Source organism: Capra hircus (genome assembly GCF_001704415.2).
Source record: "Capra hircus breed San Clemente chromosome X unlocalized genomic scaffold, ASM170441v1, whole genome shotgun sequence".
Lineage (NCBI taxonomy): Eukaryota > Metazoa > Chordata > Mammalia > Artiodactyla > Bovidae > Capra > Capra hircus.
Window position 1 is genome coordinate 14,527,783 of NW_017189516.1, and position 13,125 is coordinate 14,540,907.

Here is a 13,125-nt window from a genome sequence, read left to right on the forward strand (position 1 = left end):
GGATGTAAGGATGGTCAATGTTCACAAATCAATGTGATACATGACATGAACAAATTGAAGACAAAAATATGATATTCTCACTAGATGGGAAAATCTTTTGGCAAAATTCAACATCTATTTATGATTAAAAAAAACTCTCAACAAATTTGGTATAAAAGGATTATAACTCAAAATAATATTATTATGTATATATATGACAAAGCCAATGTCAACATCAGACTTAACAGTGAAAAGCTGAAAGTATTCCATATAAGTAAAAAGGCAAGGATGCCATTCTTGACCATTTTTTTTTTAACAGAGTATTGGAAATCTTGAACTTCCCTAATGGCACAAATGGTAAAGAATCTGCCTGCAATGCAGGAAACCTGGATTCAATCTCTAGGTCAGGAAGATACCCTGGAGAAGGGAATGGCTATTCACTCCAGTATTCTTGCCTGTAGAATTCTACACAGAAGAGCCTGGCAGCTTATAGTCCATGGGGTCACAAAGAGTCAGACATGACTGAGCGACTAACATTTTCACTTCTTTTTTTAATTGGAAATCCCAGTCATAGCAATTAGGCAAGAAAAAGAAATAAAAGCAAACCAAATTGAAAAGTAAGAAGTAAAACTGTCACTGTATGATCCTCTACATAGAAAACCCTAAAGACTCCACCAGAAAATTATTAGAGCTAATCAATGAATAGAGTAAAGCTGCAGAATATAAAATCAACACACAGATATCCCTTGCATTTCTATACACTAATAATGAGAAAAAAGAAAGAGAAATTAAGGAAACAATTACATTCACCATTGCAACGAAAAGAATAAAATAATTAGAAATGTAACTACCAAAAAAAAAAAAAAAAAAAAAACTAAAGACCTATATATAGAAAACTATAAAACACTGGTGAAAGAAATCAAAGAGGACACTAATAGATGGAGAAATATACAGTGCTCATTGATAAGAATCATTATAGTGAAAATGAGTATGCTACTCAAAGCAATCTATAGATTCAATGCAATCACTATCAAACTACCAACGGTATTTTTCACAGAGCTAGAACAAATAATTTCACAATTTGTATGAAAATACAAAAAAAAAAAAAAAACTTGAATAGCCAAAGCAGTCTTGAGAAAGAAGAATGGAACAGGAAGAATTAACCTGCCTGACTTCAGGCTCTATTACAAATCCACAGTCATCAGTACCACTGGTACTGGTATGTGCCAGTACCATACCATCAGTATGGTACCGGCACAAAGACAGAAATATAGATCAATGGAACAAAATAGAAACCCCAGAGATAAATCCATGCACCTATGGTCACCTTATCTTTGACAAAGTAGACAAGAATATACAATGGAGAAAAGACAATCTCTTTACCACGTGGTGCTGGGAAAACTGGTCAACCACTTATAAAAGAATGAAACTAGAACACTTCCTAACACCATACACAAAAATAAACTCAAAATGGACTAAAGATCTAAATGTAAGACAAGAAACTATAAAACTCCTAGAGGAGAACACAGGCAAAACACTCTCTGACATAAATCACAGCAGAATCCTCTATGGCCCACCTCCCAGAATATTGGAAATAAAAGCAAAAATAAGCAAATTGGACCAAACTGAAATTAAAAGCTTCTGCACAACAAAGAAAACTATAAGCAAGGTGAAAAGACAGCCTTCAGAATGGGGGAAAATAATAGCAAATGAAGTAACTGACAAACAACTAATCTCAAAAATGTACAAGAAACTCCTGTAGCTCAATTCCAGAAAAATAAACGACCCAATCAAAAAATGGGCCAAAGAACTAAACAGACATTTCTCCAAAGAAGACATACGGATGGCTAACAAACACATGAAAAGATGCTCATCATCACTCATTATCAGAGAAATGCAAATAAAAACCACAGTGAGGTACCATTTCACACCAGTCACAATGGCTGTGATCCAAAAGGCCATAAGCAATAAATGCTGGAGAGGGTGTGGAGAAAAGGGAACCCTCTTACACTGTTGGTGGGAATGCAAACTAGCACAGCCACTATGGAGAACAGTGTGGAGATTCCTTAAAAAACAGGAAATAGAACTGCCATAGGAGCCAGCAATCCCACTGCTGGGCATACACACCGAGGAAAACAGAATTGAAAGAGAAAGGTGTACCTCAATGTTCATCGCAGCACTGTTTACAATAGCCAGAACGTGGAAGCAACCTAGATGTCCATCAGCAGATGAATGGATAAGAAAACTGTGGTACATATAATCAATAGAGTCTTACTCAGCCATTAAAAAGAATCAGTTCTAATGAGGTGGATGAAACTGGCGCCTATTATACAGAATGAAGTAAGCCAGAAAGAAAAACACCAATACAGTATACTAACTCATATATATGGAATTTAGAAAGATAGTAATGATAACTCTGTATGCGAGACAGCAAAAGAGACACAGATGTATAGAACAGTCTTTTGGACTCTGTGGGAGAGGGAGAGGGTGGGATAATTTGGAAGAATGGCATTGAAACATTTATAATATCATATAAGAAACGAATCGCCAGTCTAGGTTTGATGCATGATACAGGATTCTCAGGGCTGGTACACTGGGATAACCCAGATGGATGGTATGGTGAGGGAGGTGGGAGGGGGGTTCAGGATGGGGAACACGTGTACACCCATGGCAGATTCATGTTGATTTATGGCAAAACCAATAAATATTGTAAAGTAATTAACCTCCAATTAAAATAAATAAATTTATATTAAAGATAAATAAATAAAAATTAGATATAAAATGCATCAAAAAGAATATAATGCCTAAGGTTAAATCTAACTAAGGAGATACAAGAAACTCTACTTGAAAAACTATAAGATGTTGATGAAAGAAATTGAAGACAACACAAATAAATGAAAAGATATACTGCCATCACAGAATGAATTAATGTTATAATGAAGACAATCTCCAAGGCTATCTACAGTTTTAATGAAATACTTACCAAAATACCTATTTTTCACAGAACTAGAACAAAAAATCCTGCTGTTAGTACAAAACCACAAAGTCCTGAAATATTAAAAGCAATCTTGATGTTAAGAAGAAAGCTGGAGGTATCATGGTCTCTGACTTCAGACTATAACATATAGCTACATTAATCAAAACAGTATGATCCTGGAACAAAAGAAAACACATATGAAACAAAATAGCAACCAAATAAACCCACACACATATGATTAATTTATCTATGGCAAAAGAAGCAAGAATGCAGCAGGAAAAAGACAGGCTCTTCAGTAAATTATGTTTGGAAAACTGGATGCTACATACAAAAAAATGAAACAAAGCCACTTTCTGAAACTATATGTGAATGCAAAAGAAACTCAGAGTTAATTAAAGACTTAAATGAAAGATCTGAAATCATAACATCTGAAAGAAAACAGAGGCATAGATACATTCTTTCATATCTGTCTTCACAATATTTCAGGTGTTCTATCTCCTCAGGCAAGAGCAAAAAAAAAAAAAAAGAAGAAGAAAAAAAGAAAAGAAAGAAAGAAAACTTAAACAAATGGGACTATATTAAATTATAAATCTTTTGCGAAGTTAAGGAAACCATCAACAAAATGAAAAGACAGCAAACTAAAAAGAAGATATTTGCAAACAAGATCTGATAAAGGATTGAATACAAAATATACAAAAAATATTTCAATGCAGCACCAAAAAACATGATCACAAAATGGGCAGATGGCATTAATAGACAGTTTTCTAAAGAATACATACATACAGCCATTAGATACATGAAACTATGCTCAATATCACTAACCATCAGGCAACTGAAAATCAAAATCACAATGAGATTGCCACCTCACACGTGTTAAGCTCTATTCAAAATGATAAAAATTATAGATAAATATATGGAGAAAAATGAACTGTCATGCACTGTTGGATGGGGTGTAAATTGATTCAGCCAGTTTCAAAAAAACTATGGAGATTCAGCAAAAATAACAAAAAGAACTACCAGAAAGATAAAGATGGTGTTGTAGGAAGATGTTTTAGAAACACATAAAACTTTACCACTACTTATAGAGCAAATCTTGCTGAAATATACCTGGGGATAGCAGAGCATCTCTTTAATGATGAAGGCTGTAAATAAAGATCCACAGAGTCTGATAGGAAAGGGGAATTTATTTGGCCAGGGCATGCATGCACCAATAACAGGAAATATAGAAGAAGAGGGGGATAATACACGTAAGAGAATTGCCACTGGGTAATGAAATTAAAAGACGCTTACTCCTTGGAAGGAAAGTTATGACCAACCTAGATAGCATATTCAAAAGCAGAGACATTACTTTGCCAACAAAGGTCCGTCTAGTCAAGGCTATGGTTTTTCCAGTAGTCATGTATGGATGTGAGAGTTTGACTGTGAAGAAAGCTGAGCGCCAAAGAACTGATGCTTTTGAACTGTAGTGTTGGAGAAGACTCTTGAGAGTCCCTTGGACTGCAGCGAGATCCAACCAGTCCATTCTAAAGGAGATCAGCTCTGGGATTTCTTTGGAAGGAATGATGCTAAAGCTGAAACTCCAATACTTTGGCCACCTCATGCAAAGAGTTGACTCATTGGAAAAGACTCTGATTCTGGGAGGGATTGGGGGCAGGAGGAGAAGGGGACAACAGAGGATGAAATGGCTGGATGGCATCACTGACTTGATGGACGTGAGTTTGAGTGAACTCCAGGAGTTGGTGATGGACAGGGAGGCCTGGTATGTTGCAATTCATGGGGTCGCAAAGACACAGACACGGCTGAGCGACTGAACTGAACTGAGCGAGATTTCAGCCAAATAATTGGGAATCCCAGCCATGAATCTGACACTAAGTGTACTAGATCTTCTAGCTGGTTTGAAAATCAGTGGGGCTTACTGGGAGGATATAATAAACTGCTACACTGTGCTTTTTAAAATTAAATATAGTTTATTCTATAAAATATACTGTATCCTATAGTATATCTAGAGTTTATTATTTATAGTTTATTCTGCAATGACAAAATCAGAAGATGATTGTTTTTTTGGCAGGAAAGCTATGACAAACCTAGACAAAAAAAACTAGACAGTGTGTTAAAAGGCAGAGACATTACTCTGCCGACAAAGGCCCATATAGTCAAGGCTATGATCTTGCCAGTGGTCACATACAGTTGTGAAAGCTGGACGGTAAGTAAGACAGAGTGCCAAAGAATTGATGCTTTTGAATTGTGGTGCTGGAGAAGACTCTTGAGAGTCTCTTGGACAGTAAGATCAAATCAGTCAATCTTAAGGAAAATCAACCCTGAATACTCATGGGAAGAACTGATGCTGAACCTGAAGCTCCAGTATTTTGGTCACCTGATATAAACAGGTGAGTCATTGGAAAAGTCCCTGATGCTGGGATAGATTGAGGGCAGAAGGAGAAGAGGGCATCAGAGGGTGAGATGGCTGGATGGCATCACTGATTCAATGGACAGGAACTTGGGCAAACTTTGGGAGATGGTGAGGGACAGGGAGGCCTAGTGTTCTGTAGTCCATAGGGTCACAAAGAGAGACAACTGAACGGCTGAAAAACAGTTTGTTTGCAATATCATGTAAATGTATTTTTCATATTATTTTCCCTTATAAGGTTAGCATGTAATACTGAACATAATTCCCTGTGGTATATAGTAGGTCCTTGTTGGTGATATATTTTATATATCCTAGTGTGTATATATGGAGAAGGAAATGGTAACCCACTCCAGTGTTCTTGCCTGGAGAATCCCAGGGATGGGGGAGCCTGCTGGGCTGCCATCTCTGGGATCGCACAGAGTTGGACACGACTGAAGCGACTTAGCAGCAGCAGTGTGTATATGTTAATTCCAGCCTCTCGATTTATCCATCCTCTCACTGCCCTTTCCCCTTTGGTAAACATAAATTTGATTTCTGTGTGGTGAGTCTCTTTTAGTTTTGGAAATAAGTTTAGATGTCTTTTTTTTTTCCTTTCAGTTCAGTTCAGTTCAGTCGCTCAGTCGTGTCTGACTCTTTGTGACCCCATGAATTGCAGCATGCCAGACCTCCCTGTCCATCACCATCTCCCAGAGTCCACTCAGACTCATGTCCATTGAGTCCGTGATGCCAATAATTTCATACAATATTTGTCTTTCTTTGTGTGACTTACTTAACTTAGTATGATGATCTCTAGACTCATCCATGTTACTGCAAATGACATTATTTTATTCTTCTTTGTTATGGCCAAGTAATATCTCATTGTGTGTGTGTGCGTGTGTGCATCACTTCTTCTTTATCCTTTCATCTGTTGATGGACATTTAGCTTGCTTGCATATCTTGGCTACTGTAAACAGTGCTGTAATGAACACTGGGGTGCATGTATCTTTTCAAATTATAGTTTTCTCCAGAAATATGCCAAGGAGTGGGATTGAAAGATAATATGGTAGGTTTATTTTTATTTTTTAAAGAAACTTCCATACTCTTCTCCATAGTGGCTGTACCAAATTACATTCCCAGTAATAGTGTAGGCAATGGCATCCCACTCCAATACTCTTGCCTGGAAAATCCCATGGCTGGAGGAGCCTGGTGGTCTACAGTCCATGGGGTCGCTAAGAGTCAGACACGACTGAGCGACTTCATGACTTCACGACTTCACTTTCACTTTTCACTTTCATGCATTGGAGAAGGAAATGGCAACCCACTCCAGTGTTCTTGCCTGGAGAATCCCAGGGACAGGGGAGCCTCGTGGGCTGCTGTCTATGGGGTCGCACAGAGTCGGACACGACTGAAGTGGCTTAGCAGCAGCAGCAGCAGCAATAGTGTAGGTTTCCTTTTTCTCCAGACCCTCTCCAGGAAGTATTTTTGATGATGGTCATTCTGACCACTGTGAAGTAAAGTACTCACTCACAGATATTTTACTCCCCATCACAGCACAGAGACATGATGAAAAATAGCCTGGGGCTCTGGCCAGCTTTCTAGGACCATCACATCACACCTCCCAGTTGATACCAGGCTGCTTCTCCAGCCTCTCTTGCTCTGGAGGTCTTAATTAAGAGGCTGCCATTACAAATGTGAGTACACACATTTGAAGACAACAGAGCTGTCTCAGACACCAGTTCTACTTCTAAAAAGCCAGAAACATCCAGTACCAGCTCTTGAATCCCTGCAACACACTCTTGTGAGAGCAAAGGTAACTTCAGATTGGAGAATGCCATTGTTGAGTGTGCATCCTTGTGTACACTTGGGAGGGGTGAGGGCAACTCAGTGGTATGGCATCAATACCTCCCAACCCTGAACATGACTCTAACCAAGGTGCCCACATTGGAGAAATAGTGAAATCACAATAGAAATGCAGCTTCAAGCACTCGAGCCTTCATCACATCTCCAATCAAGTGTCTGTGAATGATACATCATATCAATTGAATTTAAGAGATGTTAACAGATGTTCAAGCTGGTTTTAGAAAAGGCAGAGGAACCAGAGATCAAATTGCCAACATCTGCTGGATCATCAAAAAATCAAGAGAGTTCCAGAAAAACATCTATTTCTGCTTTATTGACTATGCCAAAGCCTTTGACTGTGTGGATCACAATCAACTGTGGAAAATTCTGAAAGAGATGGGAATACCGGAACACCTGACCTGCCTCTGGAGAAACCTATATGCAGGTTAGGAAGCAACAGTTAGAACTGGACATGGAACAACAGACTGGTTCCAAATAGGAAAAGGAGTATGTCAAGGCTGTATATTGTCATGCTGCTTATTTAACTTCTATGCAGAGTACATCATGAGAAACGCTGGACTGGAAGAAACACAAGCTGGAATCAAGATTGCAGGGAGAAATATCAATAACTTCAGATATGTAGATGACACCACTCTTACGGCAGAAAGTGTAGAAGATCTAAAGAGTTGCTTGATGAAAGTGAAAGAGGAGAGTGAAAAAGTTGGCTTAAAGCTCAACATTCAGAAAACGAAGATCATGGCATCTGGTCCCATCACTTCATGGGAAATAGATGGGGAAACAGTGTCAGACTTTTTTTTTCGTGCTCCAAAATCACTGCAGATGGTGACTGCAGCCATGAAAGTAAAAGACGCTTACTCCTTGGAATAAAAGTTATGATCAACCTAGATAGCATATTCAAAAGCAGAGACATTGCTTTGCCAAAAAAGATCCATCTAGTCAAGGCTATTGTTTTTCCAGTGGTCATGTATGGATGTGAGAGTTGGACTGTGAAGAAAACTGAGTGCTGAAGAATGGATGCTTTTGAACTGTGGTGTTGGAGAAGAGTCTTGAGAGTCCCTTGGACTGCAAGGAGATCCAACCAGTCCAGTCTAAAGGAGATCAGCTCTGGGATTTCTTTGAAAGGAATGATGCTAAAGCTGAGACTCCAATACTTTGGCCACCTCATGCGAAGAGTTGACTCATTGGAAAAGACTGATGGTGGGAGGAATTGGGGGCAGGAGAAGAAGTGGATGACCGAGAATGAAATGGCTGAATGGCATCACTGACTCGATGGAAGTGAGTTTGGGTGAACTCCAGGAGTTGGTGATGGACAGGGAGGCCTGGCATGCTGTGATTCATGGGGTCGCAAAGAGTAGGACACGACTGATTAACTGAACTGAACTGATCTGAATTGAAACAGGGCATTCCATACCCAAACTGCAGAATGCACATCATTTCAAGTGCACATGGAACATTCTCCAGGATTGGTCACATGCTAGGCCACAAAACAAGTCTCAACAAACTTAAAAGTGTAGAAATCATATTGAAAATATTTTTTTAGCCTAAAGTATGAAAATATATGCCAATAATAGGGAAAACTAGAAAATAAACACCACACAATACATGAAAAGTAAATTACATTGTACTAAAAATACAAATGAGTCAAGAAATAAATCAAGGAGTAAATTAGAAAATGTTTTGATATAATCAGAGAAGAAAGAAATAAAATGAATCCAGATTGGAAAAGGAGTAGAACTCTCACTGTTTGCAGAAGAAATGATGCTACACATAGGAAGCTCTTCACTGTACACAAAGAGAAACTCAAGATAGATTAAAGACCTAGATGTTTGACCAGGAAGTATAAAACTCTTAGAGGAAAACGTTGGTAGAACATTCTTTGAAATAAATCACATCAAAATCCTCTATGGCACACCTCCTAGAGTAATGGAAAAAAAATAAACATGCGGGAACTAATTGAACTTAAAAGCTCTTATACAGCAAAGGAGACTGTAAAGAAAGCTGAAAAGACAACTTTCAGAATTGGAGAAAATAATAGTAAACTGACAAAGTATTAATTTCCAAAATATACAAGAAAAACAAACAAACCAATCAAAAAGTGGGAAAAACACCTGAACAAACATTTCTTTAAAGACATACAGATGGCTAATAAGCACATGAAAAGATACTCAGCACTGCTCATTCTTAGAGAAATGAAAATCAAAACTACAATGAGATACTACATCTCACTGGTCAGAATGGCCATTATCAAAAAATATACAGACAATAAATGCTCAATGGTGAAAATCTGAAAGCATTCCCTCTCAGATGAAGAACAAGACAAGGATTTCCACTCTCACCACTATTATTCAACATATTTTGGGAAGTCCTAACTACAGCATTCAAGACAAAAAAGAAACAAAAAGAATCCAGATTGGAAAAGAAGTAAAACTCTTAATGTTTGTAGATGACATGATACTATATAGAAAACCCGAAAGAAACTATGTGAAAATCACTAGAGCTAATCAGTTAATTTAGCAAAGTAGTGAGACACAAGGTCAATAAACAGAAATCACTTGCATTCCTATATAATAACAATAAAAAATCAGAAAGAGAAATTAAGGAATCAATCCCATTCACCATTGCAACAAAGCAGCGAAATATATAGGAATAAACCTATCTAAGTGGACAAAAGAACTATGTAGAGAAAATTATAAGACACTGATAAAAGAAATCAAAGATGACATAAACAGAAGGAGAGATACTCCATGTTCCTGGGTAATAAGAATCAATATAGTGAAAATGACTGTACTATCAAATGCAATCTACAGATTCAATGTGATCTCTATCAAATTACCAATGGCATTTTTCATGGAACTAGAAGAAAAACTATCACAATTCATATGGAAACAAACAAACAAACAGACAAAAACCCTGAATAACCAAAGCAGTCTTGAGAAAGAAGAATGGAGCTGGAGGAATCAATATTACTGACTTCAGAATTTATTACAAGCTATAATCCTGGAGAATCCCAGGGACTGGGGAGCCTGGCGGGCTGCCATCTATGGGGTCACATAGACTTGGACATGACTAAATCGCCTTAGCAGCAGCAGCAGCATAGTCATTAAGATAGTATGGTACAGACACAAAAACAGAAATATAGACTCATGGAACAAGATAGACAGCACAGAGATAAACCCACACACCTTGGGTACCTTGATTTTGACCAAAGAGGCAAGAATATACAGTGGAGCAAAGATAGCCTCTTCAGTAAGTGGTAATGTGAAAACTGGATAGCTATGAGTAAATGAATGAAATTAGGACACTTCCTAATGCCATACACAAAGATAATCTCAAATAGATTAAAGACCTAAATGTAAGATCAGAAACTATAAAACTCTTAGAAGAAACTACAGGCAGAACACTCAATGACATACATCAAAGCAAGATCCTCTATGACCCACCTCCTAGAGTAATGGAAATAAAACCAAAAATAAACAAGTGGGACTTAATTAAGCTTAAAAGCTTTTGCACAGCAAAGGAAACTACAAGCAGGTGAAAAGACAGCCCACAGAATGGGAAAAAATAATAGTAAAGGAAGCAACTGACAAAGAATTAATTTCCAAAATATACAAGTGGCACATACAACTCATTACCAGAAAAACAAACAGCCCTATCAAAAAGTGGGGAAAAGTACCTAAAGAGACATTTCTCCAAAGAAGACATACATATGACTAATAAACACATGAAAAAGTGTTCAACATCGCTCATTACTAGAGAAATAGAATTCAAAATAATGAGACATCACCTCATACCAATCAGAATGATCATCATCAAAAAGTCTTCAAGCAATGAATGCTGGAGAAAGTGTGGAGAAAAGGGAACCCTCTGGTATTGCTGGTGGGAAAGTAGATTGATACAGCCACTAGGAAGATGGTATGGATATTTCTTTTTTTAAGAAAATAGCAATAAAACCACCACATGACCCAGCAATCCCACTCCTAGATATATACCCTGAGGAAACCAAAACTGAGAGATATATGTACCCCAATGCTCCTTGCAGCACTATTTGCAATAGGTAGAATATGGAAGTAACCTAGGTGTCCATCAACAGATGAATATATAAAGAAGCTGTGGTACATATATACAATGGAATATTACTAAGCCATAGAAAGAAACACATTTGAGTTGATTCTAAGGAAGTGCATGAAAGAGAGAAAAGGAAAAAAAAAGGGGGGGGGGAGATATATCCATCTGAATGCAGAGTCCCAAAGATAGCAAACAGATAGGAAAGACTTCCTAAGTGATCAATGCAAAGAAATAGAGGAAACCAATGGAATGGGAAAGATGAGAGAACTCTTCAAGAAAATTAGAGATACCGAGGGAATATTTCATGCAAATATGGTCACAATAAAGGAGTGAAATGGTATGGACCAACAGAAGCAGAAGATATTTAAAAGAGGTGGCAAGAATACACAGAACTATACAGAAAAGATCTTAAAGACTCAGATAAAGATGATGGTGTGATCACTAACCTAGAGCCAGATATCCTGAAATGCAAAGTCAAGTGGGCCTTAAGAAGCATTGTTACAAACATTGCTTAGGAAGCATTGTTACAGCTAATGGAGGTGATGAAATTTCAGCTAAGCAATTTCAAAACCTAAAAGAAGATGCTATTAAAGTGTTGCACTCAATATGTCAGCCAATTTGGAAAACTCAGCAGTGGCCACAGAACTGGAAAAGGTCAGTTTTCATTCCAATCCTAAAGAAAGGCAATGCCAATGAATGTTTAAACTACAGCACAATTGCACTCATCTCACACTTTAGCAAAGCAATGCTCAAAATTCTCCAAACTTGGCTTCAACAGTATATGAACTGAGAACTTCCAGGAACAAGAGATCAAAATGCCAACATCCACTGGATCATAGAAAAGGCAAGAAAATTTCAGAAAAACATAGACTTCTGCTTCACTGACTTTGCTAAAGCCTTTGACTGTATGGATCACAACAAACTGTGGAAAATTCTTAAAGAGTTGGAAATAGCAGACCACCTTACCTGCCTCCTGAAAAATCTGTATGCAGGTCAAGAATCAACAGTTAGAACCAAACATGGAACAGACTGGTTCCAAATTGGGAATGGAGTAAGTCAAGACTGAATACTGTCTCCTTGCTTATTTAACATATATACAGAGTACATTATTTGACATGCCAGACTGGTTGAAGCACAAGCTGGAATCAAGATTGCCAGGAGAAATACCAATAACCTCAGATATGCAAATAACATCACCCTTATGGTAGAAAGTGAAGAGGAACTAAACAGCCTCTTGATGCAGTTGAAAGAGGAAAGTGAAAAAGCTGGCTTAAGACTCAACATTCAAAAAATTAAGATCATGGCATCTGGCCCCATCATTTCATTGCAAATAAATGGAGAAACAATAGAAACAGTGACAAACTTTATTTTCTTGGGCTCCACAGTCTGCAGATGGTGACCACAGCCATGAAATTAGAAGAAATTTTCTTGTCCTTGGAAGAAAAGCTATTGCAAACCTAGACAGCATGTAAAAATACTTGAGACCTTACTTTACCAACAAAGGTCCCTCTAGTCAAAGCAATGGTTTTTCCAGTAGTCATGTATGGATGTGAATTGGGCCATAAGGAAAATGAGTGCTGAAGAATTGATACTTTTGAATTGTGGTGTTGGAAAAGATTCTAGTGAGTCTGTTGAATAGCAAGGAGATAAAACCAGTCAATCTTAAAGAAATCAACCCTGAATATTCATTGGAAGGACTGATGCTAAAATTGAAACTCCAATACTTTGGCCACATGATGTGAAGTACTAACTCATTAGAAAAGACCCTGTTGATGGGAATGATTGAAGGGAGGAGGAGAAGGGAACAACGGAGGATGAGGTGGTTGGATGCCATCACTGATTTGATGAACATAAGTTT